The sequence below is a fragment of the Ammospiza caudacuta genome, chromosome 6, assembly GCF_027887145.1.
Source record: "Ammospiza caudacuta isolate bAmmCau1 chromosome 6, bAmmCau1.pri, whole genome shotgun sequence".
In the NCBI taxonomy this organism is placed as follows: Eukaryota; Metazoa; Chordata; class Aves; order Passeriformes; family Passerellidae; genus Ammospiza; species Ammospiza caudacuta.
The window spans coordinates 24998463-25018377 of NC_080598.1; positions in this window are offsets into that span (position 1 = coordinate 24998463).

The window sequence follows — 19915 nt, forward strand, 5'->3', positions numbered from 1 at the left end:
GGACTACAAATATCATATATATTACATATTTCCTTAAAATGACATTAAAATAAATCAAGTTTGAAAAATAGAACACTCTGAAGTTATGAAATTCCAGAATTAATGTTTCCAGTGCAACCTTTATTCAGATCCCCTCTGCATATGCCTTTCTGATAGTCTTTAATTACAAGATCAAATGTTTCCCATGGGTCCCTTGCCTCATTTAGTGCACCAATTGGGTAGTACTTACTGAATGGTAGCTGTTCAATAGTGCCTTTCATCTTCAGCCTTTATTGCAGAGACTCTCATGCTTTATTTACTAAATGCCATCTAATACTTTCACTGAATATAGAATTAAAGGCCAATCTATTGTCTTCATGATGCTGTGTCATAGTTCTTAGCAAAGATATTAATATTTATATCAGCTGTGTGAAGAGAGGTACAGTTCTGTTTTACACATGGAAAACAAAAGTACAGGTATGCTATTCTGAATTAGCCTTGGGTGTTTAACTCAAGAAACTAAGTGATTCCAGAACATTTAATATTTTATATCAATTTATCTGTCATTAATACCTGATGTAGTTGCTAGTAAGCCTCTCTTCAGCACATCAGTGAGCTCAGTTGGTCAGAGCATTTTGCTAAGAACACCAAGGTCATGGATTTGATCCCTGCATAGACTATTCACTTAAGAGATGGACTTGATGATCCTGATGGATCCCTTTCAGCTCAGAATATTCTGTGATGTCTTTGCAAAGAGTCAAAGTATTAAATTAGGTATCCTTAAACTCAGGGTGCATTTGGAAGGGAGGAAAACTTTGTTCTTTAAGCATAAAGAGTCCAGCTGACCTGTTAATAATCAAGTCTCCTTCCCAGAGGTAATCATCACAGTGAAAAGTCAGACAGCCCATGTCGATAAATTATGCCAAGAGGGAGGGAGGGAGGGAGGGAGGGAGGAATGAAGGGAAAGGAGGGAGGAACAAAGGAAGGGCAAAAGAAGGCTCTGTCTGAAGATCTTCTAGCCTATAAAGAAACAAAAAGGAGTGTGTTATCATAGGGACTTCAATTTAGGATAAAGAATAGGTAACTTTGTAGAAGTACATAAAGTTTTTTCATATAGTGTGTATACAGTGTGAAAAATGATAATATTTTCCTTCTGTTACAAGATAAGGATTTTGTGTCAGCAAAATTGTGAAACTGCAAGCATACATGCATGAGGACCTAATGATCTTCTTTTGAAGTAGTTGGGCAAAACATCCTAGAGGCTTCAAAGAGGGAGGGAATGTGTGGCAGTGCATCACCCCCACCCTTGGACCACTCGATGACCTCAGATGAGGAGCTAAAAATCTGAGATCTCATGAAGGAAATCAGAGTGATAATTGCAGTTGTGAACTCAGGATAATTTTTTCAAACATCATTGAAGAGTATGATTGAAGACAGGGATGAAAATGTTCTTGTTTTACATCCAATCACAGTTTAACAATGAAGCTTGTCTGAGTGCATGCCTAAGTAGTCTGTTCACCTGCATGTCTTTTCTTTTGGACCTTAAATGTGCAGTGAATGGTGTGACCTCAGGAAGCTATTTAGAATTACTGGGTAATCTTAATAGCAGGTTCAAAGCATAACATGGGATTCAGCACCACAGAAATTTCTTCATCTGTCTTGTGTGGTACCACCAAATGTTTAGTGATTGTAAAATGAAATTTGACTTACTAGCAGTCTCAGCTTCCCTCTGTCTGTGTTCTTGACACTACTCTAAAATTCTGGTGCTCAATTTTTCATTCATGGCATCTCCCTTTCTTTGGCTACAAGCCGGGCTGTAGGTCGTAGTGAGATCAAAGTACAACTTCAAAGCAGCTGACTTCTAATTTTTTTCAAGAATTGGTAAATGAAACTGTATGACATTGTTCACTATACAGCCTGTTTGCCACAGGTCTAACTGGATCTATAATTCTCTGTGATCATATATAAATCTATGTGATAGCATTTAAAATGTGACAATATAGTACTATAGGCATGTTGTATCCTTTCCATTCACAGATATAGTTGAGGTTTTGGTCTTAAAAAACAAAGACAAAATTAACACTTAATGTGAAAATTCATGCTATTTTACATATAGAATGTTGTAAAAGGTGAGGGCCAGAATATTTTAATTCTCCATTTTAAAGTGTTCCATTCAATACTGAGTGTATTGCTCCTGGAGGGAATGTTCCCATAGCTGCACTGCATGTTTTCTTCTACAGCACTGGTGACACCTGGAGACCAAAGCAGAGTTTGTTCTGCAATCAGTTCCTGCAGTCAGATGTCAAACTGAATGTGATCTGTCTCAGCCCTAGTGTACAGGTTGCCATTTTCTATATCCTTGGACAATATTTAATCTCTTTGTCAATGATGAGCTATGAACGAGCCATGACAGCCACTGTCAACAGGAGGGGAAAACCATGGAGAGATGTTAATTGAAAGGTGTAGTGAAGTGTGATTAAGCACTAACCTTAGGTTCTTTTAATCTCCCATAGCCAGGACACAGTCATTTGTATGAACTTAAGTAGGCATACAAGGTTAAGAACGCAGCAGAACCACATCTGTTCACGTCTCAAAAATTAATCTAAAAGTGACATTTCTTTACTTGCTCCAATTTAAAGGAATATTTTTGTGTCTCAGGGACAGCAAAAAAAATTAGCATTTTCTAGTCTTTAGGGGTGTAAGATTTATTTTTACCTTATTTCTGATAAAGTTCCCATATTTGCGCTGCTGCTATACTTTTAAATTACTTTCCTGTGCTTGCCACCTTTCCTAAATCTGTTGCTTTTTTTAGACTGTTATAAAGTGTATTTACTTTTAGCTGGTTTTAGTCTCAGCAACTGAACAGGTAAAAACGTGACTTGCTAAAACTGAAGCTAAAAAAAATCAGATATTAATGAAAGGAAATGTAAAGGGCAAGAAGAAATGAAGTACACTCAAAGAGCCAGCTAGTATTTAGTTGCAATATGCATCTGTTGCTTAGGCTTCATCAGAATTTCACCAGGTCTTTTATTTTTGAGTCACTTCTTGGTAAATTACAAAAGCTGTGTCTCATTTACATGAGCAAAATGGTAGCATTCAATATAAAAGTGCATACATGCCTGATTATTTGATGTCTTTTACATTTCAAAACTGAGTGTTTCCATGAAGGTATTTTACCAAACACATTTTGCAGGAGAAAATACCAAATGCTTACTAAAACTGAAACCCCTTCAAAGAATTTCAGATGCATCCTAAGGCTGGAAGCAGTGCTAAGTACTTTGCAAATGAAGGACAATGCGCATATCTTTCCAATGGAGGGATGAAGTGATTAATGTTTGTGAAATGCTCAGAGAGCATATTTTCCTGTACTCTTATAGACAAAGCTGATTTTTATCCAAGGCTGAAAAAAGTACATCGTTGCACTTCAATGATCGTTGAGTGTATTCCCAAGGCACAAATACATCATTTCAGCAGCATTCCATTTTCATTCAAAAAATGGAATGAGATTGAATTATGCAGTCAGATCCCAGAGTTCTTGGTAACTTTTCTTTTAGAAATGCTTTCTCTTATTCAAAGTCTTGTCTTTTCATGATTAAATAATACAGTCATTTGTAGCCATAGGATGCCTGGCTTCAGGGACACAGCAGAATAGCTACAATAGTTTCCTCAGCTAGCAAGCCTAAACACATCTGTGCCAGGGAAAAAAAATGCTGCACACTTGAGCTGTTACAGACAGAACAAATGTTCTCTAATTTTCTGTTGGAGGATTTGCAGTTTTTCCACTTGAGATGATGATGCTGAAATAGGATTTTCACTTTTTGAATATGACATAATTTATGAGGAAGATATGCAGTAAATATTTCAGCTGGAGTAGGTTTAAAATTAGCTCAAGATCAAAAGGTTTTAAAAGTAGCTTCTGTCTTTTTGGAGCTTGTTTAAACTGTGTAGGCTTGGATGTGTCAATAAAGAGTGAATGACCACTTTGAAAAACAACTTTGAGAAAGGGTCAGTATGGGAAGAGTTTGCTGTTTCCTCTGATCAGAAAGGACCTGATCTATGTTGTTTACAGTGAGACCATCAAAGGGCAAATTTTCTCAGGAACATGCAGGATTAACAGTCTAGGATCAGCTCTTAGTAGCCAAATGTGTACATCCTCTGCAATGTCATTAAAGGGTTGGTAGGAATTTTCATAGCAGAAAGTTTTACCAGAAGGAACAGTGACAAGGAGCTCACAGTCCCTGAAGCTGTTTACCTAAATTTAGTTTAATGACCTCCAAGACTGTACCTGTTTTACTAAGGACAAAATTCTAGGGAAAAAATCATATCTTTTACAGACAGCAAGCAGGTAAAAAGGTAAGCTGTTATGGGGGTTTTGTTTTCCCCTTGGAGATACCCATTGACATTGTGTTATCTCCATCAGATGATCAGCAGTTGGGCAGGGGTGACCTTAGCAGAACAGTAGGCAACAGATCAGAAGTGACTCATTGATTTTATGAAGCATTTCCTTTCCCAGCTGTGACCTATCAGTGTAGGAGCTTTTAAAAAAAAGAAATTATAATTAATTTTTCAAGACAGAGTCAGATGACAGAAAGCTGCCTGCCTCTCTTGGTTAAAATGTGATGCATTCTACAACCCATTTAGAATATCACACAACATTTAAGAAGAGGTTAGCGATTTTTTTTATTTTATATGAAACAAAAACAGTTAAAAACTAGGTTAAGTGAAATGTGGAGTAGTCAGATACCATGACAATGACTGTGAAAAACAGAGAAAGGGAGTAAAAGCTTATCAGAAGATTAGGTAGAATCAGTCTCTAAGGAAAATGTTTATTAAAACTACTGCATTGTCTTCATGAGTGTATGGAGGCTCTGAAGAGCCCCTTAATAGTAATGGCAATCATAAGGATACTACATCTAACAACCAACAAATGTGACCATGTAGCTTTTCTGGACTTGTAAACACTCCAGATGAGTCACAAACCATGGTTTTGGGGTTTTTTTCGTGAGTATTTAAATATTGAATGACTAAAAGTTTGAAAACCGTGAGTTGTTTTCATTAGTGCTAGGAAAGGAAATCTTCCTTTGATCTTCCCTACCCAACTAGTATATTGTTAGCATACATATTGGAGTGAACTGGATAATACTATGTCTCTAAACGTATAATCTGTTTGTTAGTGGCAGATATTTTATGGAAATCTGTAAATTAACAGTTAATGAGGTAGACTGTCGGTATAAACAGTAAGTTCTGTGCATGAAAATAGACTCTTCACCTCAGAACAAAGGACTATTCCAACAGGACAGAAACCAGAACTGAGAGGATATAGTACATCCTGGGTGATTGTAAAGTCTGTGAAGGGTGCTATGTGAGCATTTTCCCCTTTAGGCAAGTGATTCTCAGTCCCAGAGAAGGCCCAACCCACAGTTTTCCATAACCAAGTATTTCAACATCTCTCACTTCAGTTTGGAGAATGCAGGTCTCCTTTCATCTAGCAAAGTGATGGCAGTAACAAGCCATCAAAAGCTGGGTGTTATTCACTTCTAAGATGTCTGTGAAAACTTGCCTTCAAAATGCTAAAGCAAACTGAAGATTTTCATATCTGCCCTAAAATTTATCATCTCCTAAATCTGAAAAAGTCTCTGTGGGTGAGCCTTATTTCTCCCTGAACAGGGTGTGCCAAATAACTCTTCTGATTCTTCCAATGAAGAATTTCTATTGCATTCCCACATAACAGCTGCATAAGCAAAGGTATGGCAACCTCTGCATACTGGCTGCATCTTTGCTATCATTCAGAATATCATTATATCCTGGTGTTCTTTAATGAAGAGCTCCTATCTGTCACTGCTTATTTTTGTGCTGTCATAGACAAGTGACACAGTGGCTTTAGAAAGCTGTGACAGATTTGAAAGTACTGTTGGGATTCTGCTGTAACACCAATTTTGAAAGGACTGTGTTCCAAGTCAGTGCTTTCTTCCTCCAGGGTTGCCTAGCATCAGTACAGGAATTCTTCAGCCTCCCTGCTTGGTAGCAGGCAGATGTTTATGATTCTTTTTATTGTTTTCTTGCATCTGAAACAAATAATAGATATGGGTTTTTTCATTCTGTGAATTAGAGCACTGTTAACTGGTTTATAAACTTCTAGAATATGTTTAAAGATTATTTGGATATAATATTCATCCTTCAAGGCAATGGGCCTACACTCTAAACTTCACTTGTTCGTGTGTGTTTTGTTAGGGAGGAGAGTACTTTTTCCTTATGCTAAATATAAAGACACTATAGTTCTACACAGTTAAATCTTCATTATATCTAGTACTAATAAGTGTGCCACTAGAACAATCTGTTAAGTAACTTTGCTAATCTTAGCCCATTATACTGGATTTATACTGTAGAAGAAAATCTCTGTAAAAAGCAGTGAAACAATCTAATGTAGAGAATGCAGATTTATTGTCTCTGAAATTGTGGCAAAGGAGAATAATTTGCATCAGAATAACTGTAGTAAGTTCTGTCATTGATAATGCAGGTTTCTTCCAGTATCTCCTGTTTCTAAAGAATCTTTATTTCATTGTAGTTTAAAAAGAATCGTCCATTACAAAAAAAGGCTCATTTTTAAATGTCAGCAAATGTGCATTGGCACTTGAGAAGCATAAGGAGTGTTTCGGTGCTGCAAGTCAAGCACTGTCCCTATCACCCCTTAAAGACCCTTTTTGAGCCACTGAACTCCTCCAGGTGTGCCCCAGGACACAGTGAAAAGACTGTTAAAGGTCTTTGCAGGGAGGTCCTGCAAAATGTAAGGTGGTTCCCACAGAAGGAGGAGAGATAATGTACATGTAGAAATTCCTGGGTATACTGAGACTTCATTTGAGGATCTTGGTATTGAAAAGTGAATTTCTATTGCTTTAAACTGCTGGAAAGGTTGTTAAGGTTTGTCTTTTCCAGACGTTCATGTGCAACAAAGAGACAAATTTCTTTGTGTACTATCAGCTCTGTACATCCATGTACTCCCAGATCTGATCTGCTCAGGTTGCATTACAGCTGCAGGTTACATTCAGTAGGCACCTGTACAAAACATTATTAGTTGGCCACTTTAGCACAATATCACCAGATCACAAAGCAGGTCTCTACTTCAGCTGGGACAAAAATTTATTTTACAGTAGTTGTTTCCTGTAGTTAAATCTTCTTTACATATTTCTGGATATCAGTAAATTCCACTAATGCCAGGACCTGTCAGACAGGCGTTCATGCAGCAAAGAACTCATGGTTTCAAATTGCTTTATTTCAATAACCCTAGAAGCCAAAGGCAAACATTTATTTGTATTCTAAGAGAAGAAAGGGGCTTTTATCTTGCCACTATTTCTTTTTTTTCATTCCATTTCTCCTTTATCCCTCTATTTCATATCTCCAGCTTTGCATCAAGCACTGAAGCCTGTTGTCCCACAGATGAAGATGTCTCCATAATCTGTAACTCACAGTTCTGTAACCAAGCAGTCTTTTCTCTGCAACAGCTTGACAGTGCTGAAGTTCTCTAGTAACCTCTGCATGCCTGCGCATACCTAGGGACTTAAAGAATGAGCACATCACCCATGCAACTTGAAACATCCAACAACCTAGTTCAAGTGAAAAGAAAGGGCAACAAACCAAAATTTAAAAAGAATATTTAAATATGTTAGAAGCTCAAGACATGTAGATTTGACAGGGTGGACTGATTTTTTTGCTACATTAGTATCAGTAAGTTTAATTTTACACATATTTGAATTAGAATGATCTGTTATTTTTCAGTATCATGGACATTTAAACCGAATGTACTTGCTTTGACTTTAGCAAAAAAATCCCTTTGCAGCAATGAGAGAGAATCTTTGATGCAAGGGTATTGTTGTTACCTCCATAAAACAAGGAAATACCAGTATATTTGTGTCTCTGCTGCCTCCTTCAGAACAAAAAGTAATGCCATTTAAAGAATCTGTCATCCTCCATTGACTCACAAACCACTAAAGTGTTTCATTCTCTTAACAGGGAAAAAAGTGGAGCTCTCCTGTCTGTTTTGACCTCCAGAAATTAGCTTTTGCTCAAAAACATTACTTCTCCTGTTAAACCTAACTTAGTGTTGCTACAGGCAATAGCTGACGGTGCGCAAAAGTAAACTTTGTTGATCCCATTCTTGAGTCTCTTCTTTTGATATTACCTGCTTACTGAAGTGCAGGCTGAGAACACTTAGAAATGTCCCATGAGGACAGACTGGGGATATTACATGGAGACAGCTAGGGAGACTGCTTCAACCACAAAATTAGAGTTGTGCATGAATAGCATAATCCGTTTTATTAAAGTGATTTTCTCATTGAGGTTTTAATACATTTCATACATTTCAAAAGGAAATTACAATATTTGAACTGAATTTTTCAATTAATTAGAAACAAGGTACATACTCCCAGCCATTTACAACTCTGGATCTCAGAATCTTCCCAGTATGCATGAACTATTCTGGAGTCATATGTTGGGCAAAAAGGGAGGATTAACCATCCCAGGCTTTAATCCTTTGAGATTTTCTTTCTCATACTTTTACCTACTTAATGGATAAGCTCTCTAGGATACCAGCTCTCTCTTTCTATTTGTAAACACAGCTAGAAGCATCCAGCTCACCCTTCACTCTATCCAGTAAGTGCTATTATGATACAAACAGTCATAAGAAGAAAAAAAAATAGAGAAACGTCATGTACTTAAAAAGGACTATCCTTGACAATCTTATGAAGAGGCTTTGTAGTTTTAATCTGATATCAACTCTGCTCCTGTTCTTAGTCTTCTCATTTATGATTACCAGAACTTTCAGACAGTATGAGGAAACGTAGTAATGAATTTCATGATTTTAACAAGAAGAGACCTTAGGAGTCTTGTTTAGCCTGGTTTAATAGGAACCGAGATTTTAGTTTGGTTTGGTCTTTTCATTTAAAATTTTATCAAAGTAGAACAAGATTTCACCAGTGATGTTAACCAATCTCATAGCTTCTTTATTAGAAGCACAGATCCCTAAGAGCTGGTCATTTTTCTCATCTCCAGATTAACCACAATGTAAATGCAGCTGCTGTTTTTTTTTAAAAAAATCCCTCATTCTTAGCCCTTCCCATTATTCCTCTGTGCTGCAGTTGCTTCTACTTTTGTAGCTCCTGATACTTTAAAATTTACCAGCCATTTTTCAGATAACTTCACCATCGCTCCTTCTTTTCCATCACTCTTCAACATCTTGGAAATTTAGAAATCCATCTTTTCTATTTGTAAGACTTTAGCAAGTTGTCTATGACCACAATTCTAGAATTTTCTTTTGACTGTGCAATAAAAACATGCTTTACTGAATCAAGTCACAGATTGCCTTATAGATTATTATTTTATAAAAAACTTGATCCTGATATCCTCTTTCTTATACCACAGAAATCTGAAGTACTTAGACTAGCCATAACTTTTCCTAGGGGAAAGCGCTGTAGGCTTTGAGAAAGGATACAATTAACTGTAGGATACTCTAACTTCACATGAGCATCTCTCTTTATGGTTTTTAAAGTTTTCCCTTTTGTTGTTTTCATGCAAGCTTAGCCATCTCACTTATTACTGAAACTCTGTGGCACCAAAAACATTGAAAATATCCTTTGGTGTATTCCCTGCTTTCATCCATTTGCTATTAGTCTTTTAGACTCTGAAGTAAACTCTTGAAAAAGAGCATGTCCTCTGTTCTTTTCACACATTTAGGTTATCCGGAGTCCTGGTTTTGCCCTTGTTAAACTCTTCTATCAGTCAGTATGTTCTTTTAAAAAGTGAGTTTAATGCCAGCTTGAATGTTAGGCTGACAGCCCTGAAGACTGATGTCCATTGTTTATGTTCAGAGAAGTCTGAGCTGTGGCACTACCACACACATTTCTCTCTGTAGACCTTCTTCATCTCTGATGCAGAGGGAACACCTCCAGGCAGAGAGATACTCTGGGCTCTGTGGCCATTCACTGCCTGGTGTTGAAGGCACACATGGGCAGGAGTGCATGGATGAAGCTTTTTTACAAAGGTGTTCAGTGTTCAGAACTGCCAGGCTGGTTCCTTTTGCTTCCTGATAAAGACCCTTTTGAATTCAAAAGCCAAAAACCACTGATAGTATGACCTTGTCTTTATTGTGTGATGAATAGTAATGTACTCAAGAGCAACTTCTTCAGCCTTGTACCAGGTAGAACACCAACCTTTCATTCTGGTTTTTTCTTGTTGAATTGCTAGCACTGCAAACACATTCAGGTCTTATAGAATACACCCCTTTTTCATCTTTGGAAATTATGTAATTCCTTCATCTCAGGAGATCATAGCGTGCACTTCAAATATCTGTTTGACTCAGCTAAAGTAACAGGAAACACATAAAATATACCAGTGTTCATTACTGACTTCAGACAATCACTTACTACTGCCTGTGTCTTGAGTCAGGTTATGAAAACTCTCTTTTAATGATTTTGACAATTCCTAGTATAAACTATTGCTTTGTAAATTAATGTTGGAACTGCAGTGGATGAAAAGGTGCCCTGTCAGCTGACATCTTGATTAGCAAAGAGCAATCCATTACTCCTTATATGGCCCACCAAAGTATTTCCAACACTGTCTTGTCTGACAGTAAAGGGAACACAACCTAGCATATCTCCACTCACTTTGCATAAATTTCAAGCCTTGCAACCCATGTAAGGAAATACAGAGTGACAGCAAATGCATGGATAAGTCATAGGATGAGAATTCTGAAGATCTGGATTCTTGGCTTGGCTCTTTTCAAGATTTCCTGTGTCATATTGGATAAATCAATTGTAGTTCTGTGTAGCTCATTGCTACAGCCAAGTTAAATTTGTCAAGTACCTTAAGGTATGTAGGATAAATCCAGGAGTGCCTATAATAGTAAGATGGAAGATCTTTGTATTTGTAAAGTATTAATTTTCTTCTATCCATGTATGTTGAGAAAGCATTTTATATATATCTTTTACTATAACATGAAATAAAAGCTTTGAAATAGCTGGCATTGGGGACAGGGGGGGAGGGAAGGAGGGTTGGGTGTTTCATGATGGTCTGCTAAAAATTGCATGTACTGTGTTTCTTTGCTGTTAATAACACAATTGATGAGATTTGCAGAGATGTAGGATTCCACTTCACAGACTTTGAAATGTGATTTGGGGTTGATTGAGGACAAAAATCCAACAAGTTTTAATTCTCTGGTAAATGCACTAGAGATCTGACTCCCATGGCCTTTACAGCACAGATTCCCTGGGGTGTGCAACCTGTGGAAGTGCTCTGTGGGTTTGGCTGTCCCAGAAGTTGGGAGCCCAGACTGACAAGAAGCTGAGGGTTGGATGCCAGGCTGTTTGGACTCCCAAATCTGATCAGCCCAGCAGATGGGATGCTGAAGTGTTCAGGTCCCAAGGCACAAGACTGAAGATCTGACAGTAGCCTGGTCACATCATAACTCTGTAAAAACCAAATCACTTCTTTTGAATGTTTCAGTTTCAGAAAACTGCTAGATTTTTACAGTTACTTCAAGTTTCTGTGAATGTAGTATGTACCAGTCATGTCTTTGCTTTTTCTCTTGTGCACAGATATAGGTTACAATGATAAATAAGAGAGAATTGACAGAAGGATACCGTGGAAAGGAGTTTTACAAATACTAATTTATATGTTGCAGCAACTTCCTATAAGTCATAAGGGTGTTACTCAGCAGGGACATAGAACTGGACAGAAGATAGTTGTGATACTGGTTATTTTAGAAGAAAAAGTGCTGTTCTCTGGTCAAGCTGGCTAAGGCATCAGAAAGGCTTCTGACAAATTCAGATCTGTCATCATTTGTGGACTGTTTTGGTCTGGAAAGGTTTTTGTCTGGCTGATGCAACTGTCCCACCCAGCTGCCTGGCAGAGGAGCTGTGGGGCTGAGGGCACCCAGTTTGTCTGCTGCAGGAGGTGAAGGATGGCTGCAAACATTACCTGGCCAGTCTAACTAGCACAGGCACTGAAGAATGGACATCATGAGAGGGTAAAAAAGATGGGGATGAACTTGATGCTAGATATATTGTGGATTTGTTTTGTTTTGTTTTGTTATTTTAAAAACCTTAATCAGACCTTACCAAAAGGTAAAGATTTGTATACCAGTCACAAATTTATGAGTGCTGGCTTCTTCTTGGGCTCCTGGGGCAGTTAAAATATCCAGTAATAGATGGAATTAACCTTGAAAAAAAATAATTCTAGTTTTTAAATATTGGTGACACTCATTAGATATCACAGAAATAATACATTGTCAATATAGTGTGAATTCAATTTTATAAATACTGGACCTCAGCTGGGTGACATTATTGGAGCTGCATGAAAGTCTGGTTTACATAACTGGAGTTTCTAAAGCCTAACACTGTGTAAGAAAGTGGTAGAGGGGCATTCCAGAAATTATTTGTGATGTTTTCATTGATGTGTTTTGCCAGATCATAGGCTGAAATAGCTCAATAAAAAGTCTGAAGTCTTCTGACTTCCACCCTTGGTTTAATAACAGTGTAACTTTTTATACTGACAAACTAGTTTAGAACACTTGTGCCTAACTTCTCCATGTAAAAAGAAACTATAATAAAACAATCACCATACCAGAAGGTTATGTGACCGTTTGAAATCAGGACATCTAAAACTGAAATTTCTAGAAGCAAGAATTTCTATTGAAAAGCAAAATATTTTCAGATGGAAAATAAAATATTGATTTGATTAAATACTGATTCTGTTAGCTAGCAAAAAAATAAAATAATAAAACTCAGATATGCTAGAACAGCAGGCAGTAGGACTATAAGAAAATAACTGGAAGATGCATATTGTACTCTTGCAAGGCGAACCCTTAGTTTTATATCATGATGAGGTCAGGACATGACAAATGTTGCTGCTACTAAGCTCAGTAGCATGTGCAGGACTCCACAGACCAGTGGGTGAGTTGGCACATGAGTAGCAGAGAGACAGGGCTGGGCCAGCTACACAAGGGAATTAAACTGCTGAGGGTTTGGAGTTTTTTTAGATGTGTACACTCCAAGTCATACTCTAAATATCTGTGCATGTTACTCAGAAAATTACTTCTCATTTGTTTGTTGTAATAAGAACAAGACTAGCTCCTGTTTAAATTAGGAGATTACTTCCTCTACAATGTTTTTCAGGGTTTATGGATTTGTCATCAAGATTTCATGGCTGTTGTGATGAATTGCCATAAAGACATTATCCTCAAAAGAACAAAGAAGACCTTTCATACCTGATTAATTTTGGAAATAATAGGAGCATTTCACTAAAGTTAAATGATTGTTGGAGGGATATTTCTTACTGTGTCCAGACAATTTTTTTGCTAAACATTTGAAAACTTTCCTTTTCCTTTGACACAGAAATGCAGATATTACTCTGCATGTAGTGCACATGACATTGCAGCCCTTAGTCAGAGAGATCTGTGCGTTCCTATACATGTCCCAGGCCTAAGGCAATATGTTATATTTAAAAATAAGCACCAGTTTGTAAAGATAGGTCTCTCTCTTCCAATCTAGCTTCAGTTTGAACATTTATTCCTTTTTGTGGTTTTGGTCTGCTCACCACCATTTGTTATGGTGCACTTTGCTCAGCAATAAAGTGAGAATTGTATGATTGATGGATATCTAAACCACTTTTAGTTAATGTCTGAAAGGACAGTGCTGTTCGCACCAGCATTGCACATTGTTCATACCAATATTGCAGCTTCATAGTTTAAAAAAAAGCATCTAGATCATGAAGGAGCAGCAGTTTCTTATGGAATTTAGTAAGTATGGTGTGAAATATTATTTTAGTCCTGTGAAGGATAAATGAGCTGGTGTTTAACAGTCAAGACTGTCCAGTACTGACCCAAACAAAGAAGTTACGGCAGCATTCTTTGAGAGATCAGCTGGCTTTATAGCTCCCAGTTATTATTTTCAGCATTTCTGGTTTCATGCCTTTTATTGGAGGAGACAAAAAGAGATTCTGAGAGATACGGAATTATAGAACAGGACAAAATGGGATTATACTAACATGCAAATAGGGCCTATTTCATTTTCTGTATTTACTGGATCACTTGGGTTGTTAGCAGTAAATGAACAACATTGCCACTTTAGCTATGTAGATGAAGTTATGCAGCAATTGTAGCTGAGCATACTGAGATTGTCTTTTGTTTTCTAAAAATAGTTCAGTTTATTAAACTGAATCACATTTGTGATTGCCACCAAATCTCATGTAGAAAATCTCACAGTCACAAAAAATTGAGCATTGGTTATTTTGTGTAACACCTATATTGACATCAAACCATCACTGACCATTGTTTTTAATCTGATGCATGTGATTCTCACAACCATGGACCACAGTTAAGAAAAAGCTTAGGTTGCAATGATATGCCTTGATTACTTCCCAGAAGATAATGAAGTTTGTGAGCAGCTCATAAATTCATTCCCACTGTTATTAACAAATAGGATGCATATATAGAAAAAAATAACAGTAGAGATAATCGGGAATGGTGTAGAACATAAAATAGTTTGTTATTGGAATGCTGCTTTTAGGCGTTTGCATGCAATCGTTTATCTTGGATACTCAGAACTGCTGAGAAAGGGAATGCATTGATAATATTATTATTACCATATAATTTCTGCTGTACTAATAAAAGATATAAATCTGGGTCAGCTTCCTCTGGGCTTGTTGCTATTCAGACATAGGTTTACAGACCAGTAAGAGGTATAGTTGCTTGTCAGATATAGAATTAGATACATTTTGTGATTTAATGCATTCATTTTGCTTATTAATTCAGAGCTTCACACTGATAATTTGCTGGTTGAAAAGTTTGCTATTGATGGCCCAACTGTGGTCACTGGCTTTTTTGTTTAGGAGGATGTTAAATAAAACTTCAAAAAGAGAACACAAAGAATGAAACTGATTCTACAGTTTTCCAGGGATACAAGCTGAAAAATAAAGAGAAAAATATTTTTCAAACAAGAAGACAAAACCTGTTGTGCTCACAATGTTTGATTACAATGTCCTACAGCTTGACACATTTAACTTAATACTCTTTAACTGGGAAAAAGGAAAGATATGCATAGCAATATTATGCATGGAAATTGTCTTTGCATTACTTTCAAATAATCAATACTGAGAGGAGAGGGGAGAAAGGAGAGAAGACATTCCAGACTGTTTATATAATTTGTTTTGTTAATGTAGTCCTTCTAAAACCGAAAGAGAAAAGAAGATAAAGAAAACCGACAATATGTCTGGCTTTCAAGTAAGAAAATCCTGAGACTCTGTGCTCTGTCACAACAGCTGTTACACAGATAGGCTTACTGAATCAAAGTCTATGTCAAGCTGGAGAGATTACCTTGACTACCAATGTTGGGAGATAACCATCACCAGGGTGACAGAAGCAAAGAGAGAGAGAGAGAGCCACTGCAGGGACAATAAGCTATGTGCATGTAGAGAAATTTCATCTTTCTATGCATAGGAAATTAGTTTGCTCTTTATCTCCCTGCGCATTTCTCGCTCTCATCCAGAGGAGCAACCCTGCATTCCCAGGTACCTGCAGCATGTCTTACAGAAGGTGTTATGATATCAAAGTATGGGAACAGCCCAGGGCATTGAAAGAGTCTCAGAGGCACAGACAGGCCCCTCTGAATGCTCACTGGTACAACAAATCTCCCCAGCTTCTCGAAATTATCCTTGGGAGCAGTAGGGCTGCAAATATCAGTATAATTTTCTGTTCTGTTCCAGCAGACTGAGAGTTTCCACTTTTGCATATTTAAATTTCATTTCATTTTTCCAATATTGCATATTTTTGTGGCAGAAATTTAATGGCACTTATAGATTTTTAAAATTAATTTGTGTGGTAGATAAATGAGAGATAATGAGACAGAAGGGGAAATCAATATGGAAAACAGGTGAACAGTATCAACCTATGATCTGCTCCAATCTTTACAGCTTTCCCCTATAAGTTTTCCCACCACCTCTAGTCCTTGTCAATGGCTGATGGAATGCTAGACAGAGTGTGCCTCCCAGCACTTCTCAGCAGGTCTTAGAACTAGGTCATCAGAACACCACCCCCTGGTCTATGCTTACAGGACTCACCACCTGGCTCTGAAGCAGAATTTTATTGCAGGAATTTTAAACTAAAAACAAAGTGTTAAAATAGGACATCTAAGAGCATCATACCAAAACTGGCCTGCTCTTTGGTAGCAAAATTCCTATTGAAAACTGATCATTTCACCTAGGTAAAGGTCATTCATATAGGTCAGGGAAGAGAATAATAAAGGTGCATAGACATACTCATGTGGACATATAGGTGAAAGGCTAGTATGCACATCTACTTTTCCAAGAAGAATGACAGGTTGTACAGGATAAAAAATTCTGTGATGTAAATTTACATTTCTCTCCTGCTAATAAATGGGGCAATGAAACAGCTGACTGCGCCCCTAGTGCAGATGTGGGAGTTATTTACTTTCTAATCCTTTCCCTTTTAGCTCTGGCTGGACACAAATGAAAATTCCTGGCATTAGGTATTAGAAGAGATGGAAAAAGCACAGGAAACCAATTTACACGGTTTCACTTGACTAGCTTTCTTCATTTGACTCCCATTAGCTCTGATAATGTGTCCTCGCCATTAATCAGTTAGGGGGAGAAGAGGTGATGCCTGTTTTTTCACATGCATAGGAGGATGTATGCGTACCACACCAATCTCACTGGAAAAAGTTCCCCACCTCAACGTGTCTCCTTCAGGACTTACAAGGTACAAAGGTAGTGATCCTGAGCGCTGGGACAACCTTTAGAGGCACAGAAGGTTTGGGAGGAATATCTGAAATAAATATTTGAGTTAATGGTACTTCAGCACAAACTCTATAGAGGAAATCTATGCCTGCCATAATCCCATTAGAAATAGTGGGACCAAAGACTTGTAGAGACAGTTGATATCACTAGATGGGAACTTCTTCCATGGTGTAGCATTCCCATCACAGAACCACAGTGACAGCTGTCGAATAGCTGCTGGGGCGGTAACAAGAGCTTCATCTGGAGAACTCATGTTCTGCCTCTTCCTGGCTGCTCCTGAGGAGAGGAAACAGGCTCTGGGCTCAACAGCCCTGGAGTCTTCACCTTTTGTGTCTTGCACTATAAAAACCAAATTGTTTGCCCTGAAGGCCCTATGCAGATATTCATCAGTGTGGAGCTTGTAAAATGTTTCTGCATTTATGCCAGCCACTGGTCAAGCCTGACAGCTCCTCATTGCTGGATCATGGCACAGAGTGTAAAAAAATATGAAGGGTTTTGGTCAATTTCTATGAGGTTTGATGCAAATGCATCAACACTAACGTATTTTTAAAGTGTAGACAGTAAATTGCAGTAGTTTGTTTCCATAGCAATAATGTCCACAGTAATGCTAGTGAAATCTGTATTTTGTCACACAAAAATATGTATGTCTATAACAAGTGAGAACAATGGTCCAGCCAGATCAGTATCGCCAACAGTGTCCTAGACAGATGCCTCGGGCAGAATATAAGAGTAAGTGAGTGCCAGGTAACATATATCAGCTATAGGAGATCAATACCCATGGGTCTGCAGCTCAGAAACTCTCTGAATTAGAGGTGATTTCGTTGTTTTCAATGGTCTTTGATGTTTTTTTCTTGTATGAGTTTATCCTATTGCTTTCTAAGTCTATTTAATTTTCTTCACCAGCTGTTTCTCTTTGTGCCACATCCCTCCACTTTGGGAATCATTACCAATATATACATGTCAGGAAAGAGATAAGTAAGCCAAAACTCAAGTCTGTTCAAAGACTTCTAGGACCACACTTAGCTTTTGCTATCAGTTAAAACCTGATATAATAGACTTGCCAGAAATTAATATCTCTGATTATTAATTAAAGTATGATCAATCAGACGTGAACTAGAGCAGACCAAATACTCCTTGAAACCTAAACTAACTCACAGGAATATTCTGTATTTGGACTATTTCCAGCAGCTCTTAGCCCCTTGAGGAGAAACAAATAAATTTTCATGTTAAGATGAACACTGACAATGAACTGAACTTCCACCTTGCCCATATCTATCTGATCTTGACAGGGCATTTACACCTTCTCTGCTTCATTCATACCCTCTATACCTGAACCAATTTGAAAGGAGGTTATAGAACAGAATTTGGCCCCTGCATCTAATTCAGTATTTGCTTTCTGTCACTTACTAGGCACGTTCAATTAAGACCACACATTTGTTCCTGCCTATTTAGAGAAAAAAAATTGCTTTTTCAGTCACTGCATTTTAACCAGGGGAAGTACTTATGAACCATATGGAGCTGATAAGGTGGGATAGAAAGATCCTAAATTTAAATACTTCGTAATATGAAAGGAAGGGAAGGGAAGGGAAGGGAAGGGAAGGGAAGGGAAGGGAAGGGAAGGGAAGGGAAGGGAAGGGAAGGGAAGGGAAGGGAAGGGAAGGGAAGGGAAGGGAAGGGAAGGGAAGGGAAGGGAAGGGAAGGGAAGGGAAGGGAAGGGAAGGGAAGGGAAGGGAAGGGAAGGGAAGGGAAGGGAAGGGAAGGGAAGGGAAGGGAAGGGAAGGGAAGGGAAGGGAAGGGAAGGGAAGGGAAGGGAAGGGAAGGGAAGGGAAGGGAAGGGAAGGGAAGGGAAGGGAAGGGAAGGGAAGGGAAGGGAAGGGAAGGGAAGGGAAGGGAAGGGAAGGGAAGGGAAGGGAAGGGAAGGGAAGGGAAGGGAAGGGAAGGGAAGGGAAGGGAAGGGAAGGGAAGGGAAGGCAAGGGAAGGCAAGGAAAGGAAAGGAAAGGAAAGGAAAGGAAAGGAAAGGAAAGGAAAGGAAAGGAAAGGAAAGGAAAGGAAAGGAAAGGAAAGGAAAGGAAAGGAAACCACAAACAAACAAACAAAAATTTGCTCATCCCAATGCAAGAAGTAGCTCTCCTTAATTGAAAGTGTCCCAGCAGATTCTGAGCCCGGCCCTCACTCAGCTGGAGTAGACTGCTGAACCTGTGTAGCTTCACTAGATTCTCACTGAAAAACGCTCTAAAACAGCTTCATGTTTCCACATCAAATCTGATTTGAGCATATGTTCACAGCGAGTCATTCAATTTGTTCTTTTGGTGCCTTGTTCATGTTCATCTCTGTTAATGGTGATCTTTCAGCAAAGGGTCCACAAATCAAACTGCTATGCCCTGCAAGGATGCACTGCCCAGTGTTTGCAGTGGGTTTTATAATCTAAGTTAACTGGAATGTTAGCTGTTTCTGAGTGAGTGGCTGCATAGTCCTTAATGAGTGAATGAATAATAAATACAAATATAAAGTTATGAAAACACATCAGGTATTCTTATTTCCTTGCACTCATCCTCTCTCATCTGCCAACTTGGTCTGCATACAAGGAAGCTTATCATAAAATACACCTGTAAACAGTCCTGTGCTGATGCATAATATATGAAGATTTCAGTCTCTGAGAACATTTCATTAAAATATTTGTATGACTGCAGTATGTTAAACCCTCAGCTACTTTACTACTCAAGTAGTTTGATTTGGGAGGAGATCATAGGAATAGATGGCTGGATAGAACTTTTGGAGCGTCTGGATGGCTGACGTTAGGAAGCAAGCTCACAGTTTTGTTCAATTTTTATCCTTTGTTTCAGTTAACTCTTGAGATGTGTGTCACAGGTGCAGTGGGATCTTTCAGGCAAAGCTTACTATCCATGCTGTGTGCCTCCCCTGATCATTGGGAGTTTACTGAGGAAACAGAGCAAACTTTAAGATTAGCCACAGTACCACTGCTTTAATGTGCTCCATCTGAGGTAATTGTGATTATTCATGAGAAAGAAAGGATTATTCAAAGTTATTGCACAAGCCTGCATCTTCATTTTCACTGTGACTACCTGCAGTTCACTGAGCTTCCTGATAGATAAAGCTTCTATTTTCAGTATTTAT